This window comes from Chiloscyllium punctatum, chromosome 11 (genome assembly GCF_047496795.1).
Source record: "Chiloscyllium punctatum isolate Juve2018m chromosome 11, sChiPun1.3, whole genome shotgun sequence".
Taxonomy (NCBI): Eukaryota; Metazoa; Chordata; class Chondrichthyes; order Orectolobiformes; family Hemiscylliidae; genus Chiloscyllium; species Chiloscyllium punctatum.
Window position 1 is genome coordinate 40,362,074 of NC_092749.1, and position 17,764 is coordinate 40,379,837.

Consider the following 17,764-nt stretch of genomic DNA (forward strand, 5'->3'; position numbering starts at 1 on the left):
GTTGTGTCTAATTAGGATTTACTACTGCTGGTATTTTTAATGAGATGAAATAGGCATGGGGGACTTAATAAACTGATGGAATTGGGAATGAGACACTGTTGCTAACCCTAGGACATTATACTGTTTGAATCTTGTGTGTTAATTCAGCATTCTATTCAAGATACTGCCTGCTTAAATTTTCAAACATACATTATTCCCACATGAGATGGTAAACTTCCCTCATGTTAGCTTGGCAAACAGAAACATATAAGTCATGAGAGAATAAGCTGTCTGGTTTTACAAAGTTTCCCACAGAAAAGTCTGGATGGTAGATGTTAGAACTGAATGTGGACTGAAGCTGCCATTTGAGTTTGGGGCCTTTATTCAAGCTACAGGAGCAACATTACTTCATTTGAAACAAATAATCTCTCTCCTTTAGACTTTTTCTTTTCGCATGACTACATGCTCCAACTAGCAATGTTGCAAAAGCCCTTACCCAGATTTCCATAATGCTGATCATTTGTGCTGTAAAGTGAGAAATAAACCAGCCCAGGGAAGTTTCATCAAAGCACTAAACATCGCAGGGTTGATTCTTGCATTGTTAGCTTAAGCTCTGGTACAATTAATTATCTACTACATTATTAGTGCCATCACTAAGCTGCAGGAACACATATATCAGTTTTGTCTATTTTCTGACAGGCATTGAAAAGATTTTTTTCCCTGAGTATCACTGGAGACTTTGAAAATGTATCTGAAATTGTCAAAGTATTTCTACAGATGTGCTCTTTGGTGGTGGGGGAGGGGGTGCCAAGCGGGTGATAAGTACAGTCAGGTACGGAGCAGGATATCAATTGAATAACGATTACAAGTGAGCTCACTGTGGTGCAAGCACCTGTTGTTTAACTGAAGGAATGTCCTTACCAGGCCTTGAAGCCCAGCTTTGTTTCTTTGTTGTCTTGGTTCTTTAGCTGGTGTAGTGATTACACTGAGGGCACAGGGGAACAGCCGTTTATGTGCTTTGTGGTCAGTACTCTGGGGATTATCTCCAAGTCAATGTTTATGGAGTGCCGCAGCTAACGCTGCCCAGATGCTCTATCTGTGGGAAACCCTGAAACCACACTGCACCAGGCTTGCGGTGTTGTCAGGGATAAATACTCTTTCCTATTTAGGCCGTTTGTATATACTCAAGTTTTTCACACCAGTGTGGTGGCAGTTAAGGCAGATGCTGACATGGTGCTACCAGTGAAATGCCTTGCAGATGTTTGAGGTTACCAGGTCTTCAGGTTATTAGAAATCAGAGTGGGGGTTGGAAGCTCTGGTGGGAGGTGTATTTTTGCCCTTGCTATTTGCTGTTATGTGGCTTTACAGAATGCAGTGGAGGTGCAGGGAATTACTTCAACCACACAAGGCAAAGTTTCACACAGAAGTCTAGACCACAACAGAATCTGGATAAAGAGACTAGTCATTCTTAGCTCATACACAAAAAAAACCTAACTGTTTACTTCCCTTTCAGGAGCTATAATTAAAATCACCGAAGCTTTGGTAAAGGCATCTAGACCTTACCCGAAAGCTACTTTCTCTCTATGGTTTGAGCAGCCCTAGTAATGTGCAGAAATTGATCTTTCTCACTTGATTGTTCTTGAGATTTTAATGTTAACGACCCTCCAGGCATCTGCACAAACTTAAAGGTGAACATTCATGATTCTCTTGAGGGCAATCCTAGATAAAAATCAGAAAGGCAGTGAACTATTGAGACAATTCTTCAAATATGGGGAGCAATGAATGGCTCATTTTCAGTTGCCAATGTACATTGGAACCCTAAGGAAGCCTTGGCCCATGTGAATGCACAGAATTTACAAGGAAGTACAAACTTTCGACTTGCAGTTTACCCAGCTCCAACTGCTGCATGATTATCTATGGCAATGGGATCAGTTGACCACAACCATGGAAACTAGGGCTGTTTGCCCTGAACTTACCCTTGTTTTTACACAGATCTATCAAAGAGTTTTTGCTCGCAGTTAAAACCTGTTCACAGATGAAGCTCAAAGCAATTCAGCTGGAGTATCAAAATACATCAGCAACTATAGCAACCTCTGACTATGGTCATCTCGCCTCCTGACAATACTCATTCACCACCCTGCCTGTCTCCCAAACAATGCTCATCCCCTCCCAACAATGTTCGGTCCTCCTCTCCCACTTCTCAACAATGTTCATTCCCCTCCTAATATAATATTCTTGGCATTGTTTGGCTGTTGCAGAATATTGACAGAATCTGTTGAGGTAAGGAAAACACTAACACTAATAGGAAAGTCTTACTACAAGGTTGTCTTGGGTGGTTGCAATGTTGAGAAGTATATGTACACTGTCCTTGCCAATCTCCTTGTGCTAAAAGTTGTGGTTTCCATGCTGAATTTCTGTGGGTGTGTTACATTGTTGGTGTACCAATGCAAGGGCTTGCTGACTCATTGTGTGCAGTTAATTTAGTGGTCGCCAGTTGTACCAATGAGTTCTAATCATCCTGGTACATGTCCTACAGAATTCAGGTGGGTTGGATATTTTTACAATCTCCCATATCAATCTTGGCTTTGCTGTGTTTTTACCAGCTTCCTTTGGGCAAATAATGTTGCTTGTACCGAAGCATTTACTTGGTTGACTTCATCCACACAATGTGTTACATTCAGAATATGGAAAGCTTGTTTATCCTCTGGTTGGAGGTTAATCCATGCATAGGTCATGACTCAAGCCTGTTATACTCTGAATGTCATGTATCAGCTTAGGTTTACTCAAATAAATTCTTGCCATACTGCTGTGTTTTCTGTTTGGTTCTGCCCTGGTATAGCCTCTGGTTACAACTTTGGAGCCAGATTTCTTGGGGTAATGGATCATTCCCTTTTTGTATTGCATGTCTTACACCGATATTAGAATTCAAGAGGTCTTTGCAATGGGTGTATTAGACTGCACTTGCCATAAATTGCTTGCGTTATATGTACTGGATACAGTGTCTACTCACCTTTGCTTGCAAGTGTTGTTGTCTGCAAAGGATGGCGTTGTATTTTCTGCATCTCGACTAGAGTGGTGCTGCGTCTCGACTAGAGTAGGTCAGGCAGCATCCGAGGAGCAGGAAAATCGACATTTCAGGCAAAAGCCCTTCATCACCATTCCTGATGGTGGGGAGCCCAAAGGGGTTGAGAGATAAATGAGAGGGGGGAGAGGCTGGTTGGAGGGTCCCATGGCAGAAGATGAGGCGTTCTTCCTCCAGGCATCGGGTCGCTAGAGTTTGGCGGTGGAGGAGGCCAAGGACTTGCATGTCCTTGTCAGAATGGGAGGCAGAGTTGAAGTGTTCGACCACAGGGCTGTCAGGTTGTTTAGTGCATGTGTCCTAGAGATGTTCTCTGAAATGTTCTGCAAGTTGACATCCTGTCTTTCCAATGTAGAGGAGGCCACATCTGCTCCCAGGAGGACCAATTCCACCATAGAACATCCCAGATGGTGTCCTTCTTCAGGGATTCCCTTCCCATGTGGTCAACGATGCTCTCCACACATCTCCTCTACTTGCACCTCCGTCCTTGAACCCCATCCCTCCAATCGCAACAAGGACAGAACCCCCCTGGCCCTCACCATCCACCCCATCAACCTTCGAATACAATGCATCATCCTCCACCAATTCTGTCACCTACAAACAGACCAGCGATATATTTCCCTCCCACCCTATCTGCCTTCCGAAGAGACCATTCCCTCCATGACTCCCTTGTTAGGTCCACGTGCCTCCCACCAACCCATCATCCATTTCTGACACCTTCCCTTACCACCACAAGAGGTGCAAAATCTGTGCCCACACATCACCCCCCCCCCCCCCCCCCCCCCCACCGCACCTCCGTCCAAGCCACAAAGAATTCTTCCACATCCAACAGAGATTTACGTGTACTTTCACACACTTCATCTACTGTGTCTGCTGTACTCTACATTGGGGAGACAGGACGCCAACTTGCAGAAAGTTTCAGAGAACATATCTGGGACACACGCACTAAACAATCCCACTGTCCTGTAGCCGAACACTTCAACTTCCCCTCCCACTCCGCCAAGGACATGCAAATCCTTGGCCTCCTCCACAGCTAAACTTTAGCCACATGACACCTGGGGAGGAAGAACACCTCATCTTCCGCCTTGGGACTGTCCAACCATATGGGATCAATGTTGAGTTCACCAGTTTTCTCATTTACACTGCCCCCATCTTATCCCAGATCCAACCCTCTAACTCGGCACCACCCTCTTGAACTGTCCTACCTGTCTATCGCGCTTCTCCACCTATCCGCTCTACCCTTCTCTCCGACCTATCACCATCACCCTCCACCTCCATCTACCGATTGCATTCCCAGCTACCTTTCTCCCAGCCCCAACCCCCTCCCATTTATACCTCAGCCTCCTTGGGCTCCCCCCAACCCTGATGAAGAGCACTTGCTCAAAACGTCGACTCTCCTGCTCCTCGGATGATGCCTGACCAGTTGTGCGTTTCCAGCACGACACTTTTTGACTCTGATCTCCAGCATCTGCAGTCCTCACTCTCTCCTACACTATATAACAGTCTATCTGCTCCCAGTGCTACTCAAAGTCCATCTACCCATCCCCAATAATAAGAAAATATATTCAATATATTCAAAAACATTTAAATAAATTGAATTGTCTTTAACTAATCCCTTATGAGAATAAACATTTCACTCAAATATTTAATAAGAGAAAGTAAGGACTGCAGATATTTAATTAAATATTTAATCCCTGAAACAATTAACCCTTTATGTAAAGATCAATTCCATTCAAAAGCAATTTGAGCTGTCCATCAAAATGCTTGCCTGCCACTTGCCAAAAGGTGAGTAATAGAAATCATTTCTCCACTTCTCAGCACTCACGTTGCCTTTATTTTACACATTCCCCAATCTTCCCCCATGTCAACCCATGCGGCCTATACCTTCTACCCATCCCCATAGCTCCTCACATCCTACATACCCACACAGTGCTCCTCTTCCTATCCCCATGACACCCTATACCTTATTCCAACTTCATGTCGACTCCACTCTCCACACTTTTCCCTCTTCTTGCCAACTCATTGAGTATTCACATGCACACAGAACCCATATAATCCTAATAGTTTGTGTTCTACATTGCAGAATACACACTATTATGGAAAAGGTCCCTCATTCATAAAAGAAAAACACACTTTGACACTTCCTGGCTGTTCTTGACTGGCCAACACTTGTTGATACTTCTGGATACCTTCTATCTTTCTAGCACTGAGAACAGATCCCCTCTTACCTGGTCTAATCTCCACCCTCTGGGTTTCAGAGGCCAATGTTTGATTTCAGTGGAAGTAGTTGATCACTGAAGTAGTTGCCGCTGAGAGCAATCATATCTTAACTATGGGCTGCAACTACTGCCACCCCTTCCCCAAATGCCATCCTGCAAAACTAAGCGTTGCTGGGTTTGTGAGCAAGGTTTGAAATTCCCCAATTCTTCTGGCATTTGCTGTGGTAGAGACACTTGGCCATTGCAAAAGCTTTGATCTATATATTGTTTAGAAAATTTGAGGAAAAACGTTAAGGTGAATTTTGTCAGGAATTATCCAGTAAAAACACTTATTATTCACAGATATGGCCATAATGCTTGTAAAATGTCTTCTTTTTTTTTTATCAGCAACTTGTATGATGCATCCTGCTGCTTTTAAAATTTATGACATGCCAGATGTTCACATTTTTGCAGCAGAGGTCAGTCTCTGAAAGGTTGAATTTGTGTATCTCTGTTTACCACCACTTTCCACCCTTTTAGTTTGAGTCTAGAATGAAGTGTATTATATATAAACAGGTCTTTCTACATTACTGTAAGCACATCTGCCCTCCTACATTCCTTTCTCAGACTGGTGAGCTCACTCAAATTATCTGCCAATGTTTTTCTTGATCTAACTTCCAGGTCTATTCCAAGAAAACTTTATTTTTGGTTTGCCTCCTTTTGTGAGGGGAAATAACATCCTCTGTAAGGAAACAGTAAGAGGGTGCTCACTATGTATAGGAGCATTTGATGAAATTAGTCCAGTTTATCCAGACAAACATATCACTTAACACAATAATTGGACAAGTAGATGTTCAGTCCCAGCAAACTTGCCATTGTCCTGATCACCTAAAGCTTAGTCTGGAGTTTTGTACAACAACTGGGCTTTTCTATCCTCAGCCAATCTCCACTGCCTCTTAATAAAATTATATATGGTTCATCATCTTAAATCTCTCTGCAATGTGCACAGTTTGTGTCTCATGACAGTTTCTTAGTGTGTCGTTTTGCAGATGTGAATATTTTTGCAGTTCTGTCACCATGCGAAATGTATCAACAATGACTAAATGATCAAAATAGTTAAACTAGCAGAGGTATCTGAGCCTAAAATAAGTATTGAACTTGGGAAGCTGGCTCAGTTATCATGGTGCAAATTTGTTAGAATTCAATTTTTTTCTACTGTTTCTGTCTTTTTGGCAATGATTCTTCTGAAAATCTTACAAATTGCGAATTATTCAGACCCAATTAAACTTTAGAATCTAATTTCATATCACAGAACAAGGAATTGTCCTGTCCATCTGCAGCAGAACAGTTGAACCTGCTACTCCGTGTAGGTTCAACTATTCTTAAAAAATACATTTCATAATAGTTCCAGGTTTAGAGAGGAATTCCACAGTATAAAGCTTAGATGTCTGAAGGTTTACCGATCTGGAGCTGGATTAGGGTTGGCCCGGTTAGGGGAGGTGGCAGGTGCAGTATTGGTGGAGGTCACAGATATCCACTTAAAAGGGACAAGGCTATGAAGATATTTATCATGTGGTTGATAACCTTAAATCACAGGCACTGTGGGAAGAGGAGCCAGTGTGGTTTGCAAGGGCAAGTGTTACTTCAATCGGTTACCAAAGTAACAAGTTAACAGTAGGCAAAAAATTCAGACAGAACCCTGGTCATTATATGGTGATCCCTGTGCAAAAATGCTTGGCTAGGGATATCAGACTAATTCAGTATTTAACTTAACCATGATTTGCTTCCACAGTCAGATGGCCCACCATCATTTACTATCTAGGATTAAACAAACATTGTAGCTATTTGGATAAAGTACTAGGATGTTTTGTAAACACTGTGCCACCATATCTAGACAAATAAGTTCGACTAAGAGGGCAAGGAAAAAGGATGGAATGAAAACTGGAAAGTAAAAATATACTCTCTTTTCCAACAAATAAAATGTGACAGATGTGCTAAAGTAACCCAAGTGACTTTGAAGATTTAACAAGCAACATGGTGCAATGTGACCTCTGCTGCTTTCCACCAGCCAAAAATTCAAAGATGAAATTCTATTTGACCCAAAACAGCAGGTAAATCCTCAAAGAAAAACACCAATGATTTTAAAAGCCTCAGCACAATAGCAATAAACTGGGCAAAGCCTGCATACAGAAAAGCGGTCATGCTCGCCAATAAATTCTTCACAATTTATTCAATGTGTGGGAGCAATTTATTGGCTTGTAAACCCAGGGTCTGTTTGGTTATCACTTTAATGTTCTTTCTAACATCCAAAATATACATGTTGGCTATTATAATGCTTCTCTGCAAATAGATAATGATAAACATTAGTGCACAGATTCTGGCAAGTGCAAGAAATGATAACTTTTTAAAATTCTTATTAATAAAATACTTTTCCATTTTAAAATGAATATGTTAATAGACTTTTATTTTAAATCTAAAAACAGTTTTACCTAAGCTGTGCTTTCAAGTTGAGATAATTAATTGACTCAACTTTTATTAAATGAAACTATCATCCAAAGTCAATGCAATTAAAGCTATTGCTAATTATGTTGAGCTATGGTCTTTGCATTATTATGGAGCATACTGTGTTTCACTAACATGGTTCACAATATTCTTCACATAACCTGATATTTAAGTTTGAAGGAGGAATGTTACTGAAGCAATGGTAAATGCAAGACTTTTTTATTTTAATAGATATTTTGAATAGGAACAAAACTACTTCAGAAGCTTGTTTTAATTAAGCATTCCACATTAAGGTTCAAATACTCTTACATTTATTAACATAACAATTCAAATCAAGTGACTGAAAAGAGAAAAAAATGGCCTTGTCAAGCGAGTGCTCAAAAGCACAAAGGTCTAAGTGGCAGTTGTGTGCTGCTGGTCTATCAGTAACTTCACTACCTCTCACTGCAACATTTAGGAGAGCAACCGCAACAAATCAGTTTTCACTGCCTGAAAAGTATCAATTGCTTCTTTGTTCTATCAAGTGATTGAAAGCATATTCCATTGAAAGAAGAAATGATTCAACAAAATAATGTAAAATAAAATCCAGGAGAACCTTTGAACAGTCTAAACATTCTGAACATTCCATTTCCACTCTCGTTTAGTGGGAAGGGTCAGGCTAAATGCAATGCCTCATTTGCCATGTCAACAATGTCATTAATTCCTCTAAATACTATGTAAATCAATACAGACCTTATTAGCACTCCGTAATATTGACAATACCAGATACTTAATTATATGTATTGTCATAATGGTGTAATGATTCTGAGAAGCTTGTGTTGTATACTATTGTGTTCCAGAAACATTGCGAAACACTTCCTTTCGTAAAGTACCTTGAACATAATCACTATTATGTTGGCAAGTTCTGTAATTGCACGTAGTAAGATTACAAAATAAAACACAATGAAATGAACAGTTGATCTGTTTTGGTTTTGGCTGAGAGAAAAGAAATGGTCAGGATACTGGGAGAACTCTTTGTTGTTCTTCATATATTTATGTATTGTTGGGAAGTTCATTATTCCTTGATAATTCTCTGCTTTTTAGCCCAAGGTAGTGGAGTACCTCAAATCATGAGATTGGTTAGCTCATTATAATCTGGGAATGGGACTTTCTGATCTGTAATGCTGAAATCTTTGCAATCTGAGCCATCAAGGAAATAACCTTTGAGTATCATTAGAGCTATATGCACATTACTGGAACATGAGGAAGCATGGAGCAAAACAGCCATTTGACTCACCACCAAGTTTAGATACAATCATAGAACATAGAACATAGAAGAATACAGCGCAGTACAGGCCCTTTGGCCCTCGATGTTGCGCCGATCCAAGCCCACCTAACCTACACTAGCCCATTATCCTCCATATGCCTATCCAATGCCCGTTTAAATGCCCATAAAGAGGGAGAGTCCACCACTGCTACTGGCAGGGCATTCCATGAACTCACGACTCTCTGAGTAAAGAATCTACCCCTAACATCTGTCCTATACCTACCACCCCTTAATTTAAAGCTATGCCCCCTCGTAATAGCTGACTCCATACGTGGAAAAAGGTTCTCACGGTCAACCCTATCTAAACCCCTAATCATCTTGTACACCTCTATCAAGTCACCCCTAAACCTTCTTTTCTCCAATGAAAACAGCCCCAAGTGCCTCAGCCTTTCCTCATACGATCTTCCTACCATACCAGGCAATATCCTGGTAAACCTCCTCTGCACCCATTCCAGTGCCTCCACATCCTTCCTATAGTATGGCGACCAAAACTGCACACAATACTCCAGATGCGGCCGCACCAGAGTCTTATACAACTACAACATGATCTCAGGACTCCGGAACTCAATTCCTCTACCAATAAAAGCCAGTACGCCATAAGCCTTCTTCACAGCACTATTTACCTGGGTCGCAACTTTCAGAGATCTGTGTACATGGACACCAAGATCCCTCTGCTCATCCACACTACCAAGTATCCGACCATTAGCCCAGTACCCCATCTTTTTGTTACTCATACCAAAGTGAATCACTTCACACTTACCCACATTGAACTCCATTTGCCACCTTTATGCCCAGCTCTGCAGCTTATCTATATTCCGCTGTAATCTGACACATCCTTCCTCACTGTCAACAACTCCACCGACTTTCGTATCATCCGCAAACTTGCTCACCCAACCTTCTAGCCCCTCCTCCAGGTCATTTATAAAAATGACAAACAGCAATGGTCCCAAAACAGATCCTCGTGGAACACCGCTAGTAACTGCACTCCAAGATGAACCTTTACCATCAACTACTACCCTCTGTCTTCTTCCAGCCAGCCAATTCCTAATCCAAACTTCCAACTCACCCTCAATGCCATACCTCCATATTTTTTGCAGTAGCCTACCATGGGGAACCTTATCAAACACCTTACTAAAATCCATATACACCACATCTACCGCTTTCCCCTCGACCACCTCCTTAGTCACCTTCTTAAAGAATTCAATAAGGTTTGTGAGGCATGACCTGCCCTTCACAAAACCATGCTGACTATCCTTGATCACATTATTCCTATCCAGATGTTCATAAATCCTATCCCTTACAATTCTCTCTAAGACTTTGCCCACAACAGAAGTGAGACTCACCGGCCTATAGTTACTAGGGTTATCCCTACTCCCCTTCTTGAACAAGGGAACCACATTTGCTGTCCTCCAGTCTTCTGGCACTATTCCTATAGACAACGAGGACATAAAAATCAAGGCCAATGGCTCTGCAATCTCCTCCCTTGCTTTCCAGAGAATCCTAGGATAAATGCCATCAGGCCCAGGGGACTTATCTAATTTCACCCTTTCCAGAATTTCCAACACCTCTTCCCTACATACCTCAAAGCCATCCATTCTAATTAATTGTGACTCAGTATTCACATCGGCAACAATGTCCTGTTCCTGAGTGAATACTGACGAAAAGTATTCATTCAGTGTCTCCCCAATCTCTTCAGCCTCCACACGCAACTTCCCACTACTATCCTTGACTGGACCTATTCCTACCCTAGTCATTCTTTTATTCCTGACATACCTATCGAAAGCCTTTGGGTTTTCCCTAATCCTACCAACTAAGGACTTTTCATGTCCCTTCCTTGCTGCTCTTAGCTCTCTCTTCAGATCCTTCCTGGCTACCTTATAACTCTCAATCGCCCCAATTGAACCTTAATCACTCTATCAAAGAACCACTTGGCTATTAAGGAAATGGATTATCAATCAGGAACATTATTTTTGGATATAGCACCTGGATATTAACTTCCAAAATTGTGATGCAGTTAAGATAATCCTCAATTAAAAAAAAATGACTGGGTGAGGGCTGCTGCAGATTATGCTGACTGATACTGACAAGCATATGAAGTGTTAATAAGGTTTTTTTTATCACACCAATTGCTATTCCTGCTGTCTCATAGTTCTGCACACATGTCACTGACGATACTAAAACCACACACTGACACACCACGTCTCTTTGAGTAAGACTGTTATTGAACACCAGTGACTCATGGTCACATGAGCAGCTGTTGTCAATAGCAGGCTTGGGCTCTATGACTGAGAGTCTCAGAAATGGCATTGCCTGCAATAACAGTGCACAAATTGTATTGGTGGATATTTTATTCATAAAAATATCCCCCTTTGCGATGAATTGGTAATCGAAAGAAGTGAGAAAGGAATTATTTTGTTCAACTAATGCAATTTTGCCAAGAATGGTTATTAGCAAGAAAAGTAACATAAAATGACTGCAGACATACACTTATATATCTATATACTGTATATCAATCTTTTCATAACACATGCTAGTATCACACTTAATGCATATGTCTGGTACTCCTTCCCACTTCTTTCCATTTTGGTTACGTGGTATCAAAGATGTGTTTCATAATTATTTTCTTAGGATTTATTTTTAGATTAGATTAGATTCTGCATCAATGTCTTAATGTCCAGGATAAAAAATTCAAATTTCCATTGATTGTCGCTGTTTCTGTAAGTAAAAATAGTTTGCAGAAGATTGTCAAGATCTCTTTGGGATTTGTACCCACTCCCTCCCAAAATGAAAGTACTTATTTAATAATTTAAATGTGATATTTTATGAATCATTAAGCTTGATGTGGTTGAATACTTTGATGTTGGGCTGAAGTCCATAGATTTGGTTTTGGAGTAATGAGACAGGGCTTCAGACTATAATCACTGTCACTTCCAATGAGATTAGATTATTTACAGCGTGGAAACAACCCAACAAGTCCACACCGCCCCGCCGAAGCGTAACCCACCCATACCCCTACATTTACCCCTTACTTAACACTATGGGCAATTTACCTGACCTGCACATCTTTGGACTGTGGGAGGAAACCGGACCACCCGGAGGAAACCCACGCCGACATGGGGAGAACGTGCAAACTCCACACAGTCAGTCGCCTGAGGCGGGAATTGAACCCGGGTCTCTAGCGCTGTGAGGCAGCAGTGCTAACCACTGTGCCACCGTGCTGCCCACAATTTGTTGCCAGTATCAGCAATGAAAAATGTTCTGACTTTTTCACTGTGTGTCAGCATCAAACAGTGATTGAAGAGAAGAGCATAGATGCCAGTAAGGGGAAGCAAAGTACAAGAGGGAGAAAGGAATAGAAGGATACAGATCCCAAATGGTAAAATGAGAAATGAGATTATTTGGAGCATGAACACAATATGGGCCAATTAGGTTGAATGGTGTGTAAATTCTATGCACATCTAACATCTCAAAATAAATTTCAATTTAGGCCAATTGGAGTTAAATTCAGTGAAATGGACCCTTGCCTACCAGTATAATTTCCTTACATAAATGCGTATTATAGAGAGGAAACTAATACTGAGAGGAGAGTGTCTGGGGATATTAGGTTCCTCTCAAAGCCAGTCTCCAGTAGTGAAGGAAGTTTCCAATCCATTGGAATGCTCAGAACCATTGTCTCTCCTTTTAAAGGAAAGTACCATTTTGTTCTAATTTCTATTTCTCTTTTGTTTTTATCAGTTTTTCATATTTTAGTCTGTTAAAGATGCTGGTTCTTCCTGCCATGCAGTCCAACAATGTTAACAGCCCACTGTTACTTTGTCTAAGTAATAGTTTCTCACAATGAGTCTTCACAATGAGTGTAAGTGGGCTATCGGGGTTGCATCACAACTGAGCCCAAAGCTCCAATTGAGGGAAGTCTGCTCAATCCCATTTATCGTTTGAGTATGACTTAACCATGAGTGGGTTGGTTTTCCCCTCTGGAGGCAGTGAGTTAAATTTATTGTTGCTATAATAGTAATGCACATCAAGGGGGACAGTTAGATTCTCTCTTGTTTAAGATGTCATTGCCTGACCCCTGTGTGGCACAAATATTACTTGCCAATTATGAGCCCAAGCTTGGATGTTGTCCAGGACTTGTTGTACTTGGGATTGGGGCTGAACGGGCTTTCCCTTCTGGAAGCACTATGCTATACTAAGCTAAAACTCATTGTACCACTTCCAAATGCATTGTCTTTTCCTCTTTTTCAAATATTAGTCTAATTTATCTATTAGTTAAGCACATTATTTGGCTGTTCTTGGAATCAATTGTTAAGGAAGTAACAGCAGAACATTTGGGAAATCATAATTAATCAAGCACAGACAGTATGGCTTCATAAGAGGGAAATTGTGTCTGACTAATATATTGGAGATTTTCAAAGGAAGTCTCAGTAAGAGTAGATAGATGAGAACCAGTAGATGTATTGAATTTGGACTTCCAGATGGCATTAAACAAGTTACCTCATAGGAGGTTAAGTCTTAAGAGTGCCACTGTTTTGGAGGCAATGTATTGATATGGATAGACAACCTGCTTATGGGCAGGAAATAGCGTGTGGGATAAGAGTTCTTTTTCAGGTTGGTAATCCATGACCAGTGGGGTTCCACAGGGATGAGTGCTGGTACTGCAACTGTTTACAATATATATCAATACCTTGGAGGAAGGAAGTGAATGAACTGTAGCCACATTTGCAGATGACACAAAAATAAAGGGAAATGCATTTTGTGATAGGGATGCAAACAGTTTACAGAGGGATACTAATTGGTTAAGTAAATGAGAAAATTGTTCCAATGAAGTATAATGTGGGAAAGCTCAAAATGTTGACTCTCCTGCTCTTTGGATGCTGCCTGATCTGCTGTGCTTTTCCAGTGCCACACTTTTGACTCTGATCTCTAGCAGCTGCAGTCCTCACTTTTGCTTAGTAGAGAAGTATAGTTGTAGATCCTTGGGAATGCTCCTTGATAATCAACCTGTTTCATCAGCATGAAAGATATGAGGATGGGTGTGCGAGCAGTTGAAGCTCAGATCTCCTGGGATTGGGTGAATACGTGACAATTGTGACAGAGTGAGAGAGGTTGTAATCAGCAAAGGGGATGCCAGAGATGTTCTGAGGAACATTGCTGCTCCTATTGGATCACAAGGAGTGCTATAAAAAGCACTTTGCGTCTGAAAGCAGCAGCTGCCTCCTCCACCCCCATGGGATCTTCTGAGCGAAGTATAAGTCAGACTTTCAATTATACTGTGGGAACCCAATTTAACTATGTTAATGGGGAATCCCCCCTCTCCAAGATAGGACATTTGCATGTCTCTTTGCATACTGCGTACTAATAACAGTAGGGTTTTGGATTCATTCTTCAGTTTTTATGGTTCAATCCTCCTGTCATGCCTTTTCCTGCTCATTGGGGATGCAGGAGTTCATATTTCCATATGCCTGTGTTTTCTAACAAGCCACTTGCTAATTTTTTCTGACTATCCACATACATTACATGTACATACAGGATTTCCCAATCAGTCATGTCTCCAACAGATTTCTGCGAAGTTTATCAAAATGCAACTTACCATTAACAAATTTGTAATTAATATGGAAATAGTTGTCATTGTTGCATGCTTTTTGTTCCTTTTGTGAAATTATTATTTTAAGTGAGTTTCTAAACTTCAGAGGAAATATGAAATGGTTTTTGTAATATTTCTATATTCCGTAGAATTCAAAGCAGAGGTAGGATTCAAATGCAGGTTGTATTGCCCATGATATCACATTGAGCTCTTCCTTACTGCACTACCATTGAAACACTCTTTATCATATACAATACAATGATCGGCTACATCACCAAAACATTGCAGAAATTCTTCTATTCTTGTCCAAACATCACTCTAACAACACAAACATAACCTAAATCTAAAACTATAGATCAAATATTGACCGATAAAAGATCAATAAACAACAGAATCAACAGAAAACAGGCCAGAACCCGACCTATTTATGCTATTTACTGTGCTGACATTATAGTCCACAGGAGACCATCCTGTTCTTCTGTTGCTGAGTCAGACTCACAGAGTCCATAAATACAACAAACCACACCACTGATTCTGAGATCTATCCCTGCAGAAACTGTTAAGGCACAGCAGCATTTTGGAGAAGTTCAAATCTTTTTTACATTTCTAAATGGAGGCATTTCAAAATAGTGCAACCAATTTGCAGGGAAAACTTCAGGATAAAACTATACCCAAACAAATTGATTTCTCAATGTCTTGCTCCTGTGTAGTCTCTTCACTGAAGCATGATTAAGTTAGTTAGTCACAACCTTGGCTCGTTCCTTAAAGTATTTAAAAATTCGCACATGAGTTGTGGGTATCACTGGCAAAGTTGGCATTTATTGCTCATCCCAAATTGCCCCGAACCAATTGGCTCTCTAGGCCATTTCAGTCATCATTCAATCATATTTCTGTGGGTCAGGAGTCACATGTAGGCCAGTCTGGTAATGATGGCAGATTTCCTTCCCCGAAAGTGCATTAGTGAACCAGATGCTTTTGTTTTACAACAGTCGACATGATCACCATGAAATTTGCTTTTTTAATTTCAGATTTTACTGAGTTAAAATTTCACCATCTTCCTTAGTGGGATATATTGCCATGCCCCCCAAGCTTTAAACTGGACTCTAAATTATAACAAGGTCACTGCCTCTTTACAGTCCACAATTTGAGCAAGTTGCTATTTTTAATTGCAGATTAAACTGAGCGTAGATATGACTGATTTCAGGTTCCAGTCAATTAATGCCTTTTTTTTGTTTTGCTTGACCTCTGGTATTAATGGGCCAGGCTCATGTTGAGAATGGAATTGGACAGAGCCAAAGCAAGAGGAACCAACCAGCACACTACTTTCCTGACCCCTTTCCCAGGGCAGCTATTTTATGTGAAGCAGCTTGGGGGTCAGTTTCCTGAAATGAGGGGGCAGCTTAACTGTCTGGAAGGCAGGCAACAAATGTCGGGCTGGTGTTCCATCACAGCAGGCAGCCCTAAAGGCCCTCCTAGGTAAAAACAATGACTGCAGATGCTGGAAACCAGATTCTGGATTAGAGTGGTGCTGGAAAAGCACAGAAGGCCCTCCTGTCTGCCTTGGTGCTGGCAAAATCAAAGGTTGTGGGTTTAGAAGGATTCCGTTTTGGAAAAAAAACTGAATGGAAGGTCACCTCCATGTTGAATTGCACTCTCAGTTTTTTATCCCTATTACAGCTTGCTGGCCTCTTGAATTGGAAGACTTATGATTGGGCCTTCAGGTTCAAGATCTTGCCTGTCACCCATAAATGGACAGGGAACCTGTCTCCATGCTAACTTCAGGGATAACACAGGCAACATCTCGATTGTTACCCCCGGGGCAGACCGGGGCCCTGCAAATTGCCCTGATTCCTGGTTTCTAACTCTGAAGTCACGAGACTCCTTTTTCGAAATGAACAGAGCTGCATGGAGTAGTCTAACAGAAGTCAGATGAAGATCTCTGCGATAAAATGTGATAGATTATGTTAGTCTGCTGTAAACATGGAACCAGGCTTTTCGATCGTACAATCAAACTGATCTCAAATAGGCAAAAACTCATGTTTCTAATTTACCATTTCTCATTTATACATCAGGAGTGTGATGAAGACTCTCCAGTTGCTTGGATGACTGCATCTGCAACAACACTCAAGACACCAACCAGAACATACAGCCTGCTAGACTGGCATCCCATCTACCACCTTAAAAATTGATACACTCCGCAATGGATTCATAGTGACAGCAGACTGTTCCACCTGCAAGATAAACTGCAGCAACTCACCAAGGTGCCTTAGACAGCACCTTCCAAACCCATAACCTTTACCACCCTGAGGTACAAGCAACAAGTTATTTTATGAAAAATCTTGCGAAGTACTTCTTAAAAACCAAAAACTGCAAATTCTTCTCCAAGCCACACACTATCCTGATTTGGAATTACTTTGCTGTTCCTTTACTGTCACTAGATGAAAATCCTGGAATGCGCTCACTTACAACACTGTGGATATCCATGCACCACATGGACTGAAACAGTTCAAGAAGTGAGCTCATCACCACCTTCTCAAGTGCAATAAGAACTGGCTGATGGCCAGGGCAAACAAAATCCCATGGGCAAATACATAAAACACACAAAATCAAAGTTACCTCATTGTTTGAGGAGTAAATTTTTCAAGGCAAAATTTATTTGAAATGTGTTTGTCTGTGTTAGTCTGCAATTGTAACCATAAATGATATTTAGAGAACCAGATATGGAGCATAACATTGGGAGTGATACGTCACCATGAAATACTGATATGTCACATTGGAACAGTTTCTGTGCTGCAGGCAGTTCAGCACGAGTGTATTTTGTTTTCAATGAAACTACATGCAAATTTTCTTTAAAAACAATTGAGGTGAAGTCATCTTCTTTCAGCCATTCAGTCTACTGTCTGATTCTTTCAATCTTTGGAGTTTAAAGTAACTCTCTTTCACAGGCAACTTGTTCTGTCACTTTGAGAACAGAAGTGAATGCAGAGTCATTGTACTCAGCAACTCTGTATTAAAAATTATCATTCCTCTGTCCTGCACCTAAAAATAAACACTGTGAAAGTTAACACTTCAGTGTCAGACTGTTTCAAGAGTTTTCCCAAACACGTAGTCATTTA

At 40.9% G+C, this 17,764-nt stretch overlaps 1 long non-coding RNA gene across 1 annotated transcript in view; it reads left to right on the forward strand.

Moving 5' to 3' along the window:
* Positions 1–17,000, forward strand: part of LOC140482922 (uncharacterized) — a 118,136-nt gene extending 101,136 nt beyond the window's left edge. The window contains exon 4 of the long non-coding RNA XR_011961818.1: positions 16,721–17,000. This is a non-coding gene — a long non-coding RNA (uncharacterized lncRNA). The remainder of the gene's footprint in view (positions 1–16,720) is intronic.
* The last annotated feature ends 764 nt before the right edge of the window (positions 17,001–17,764 follow it).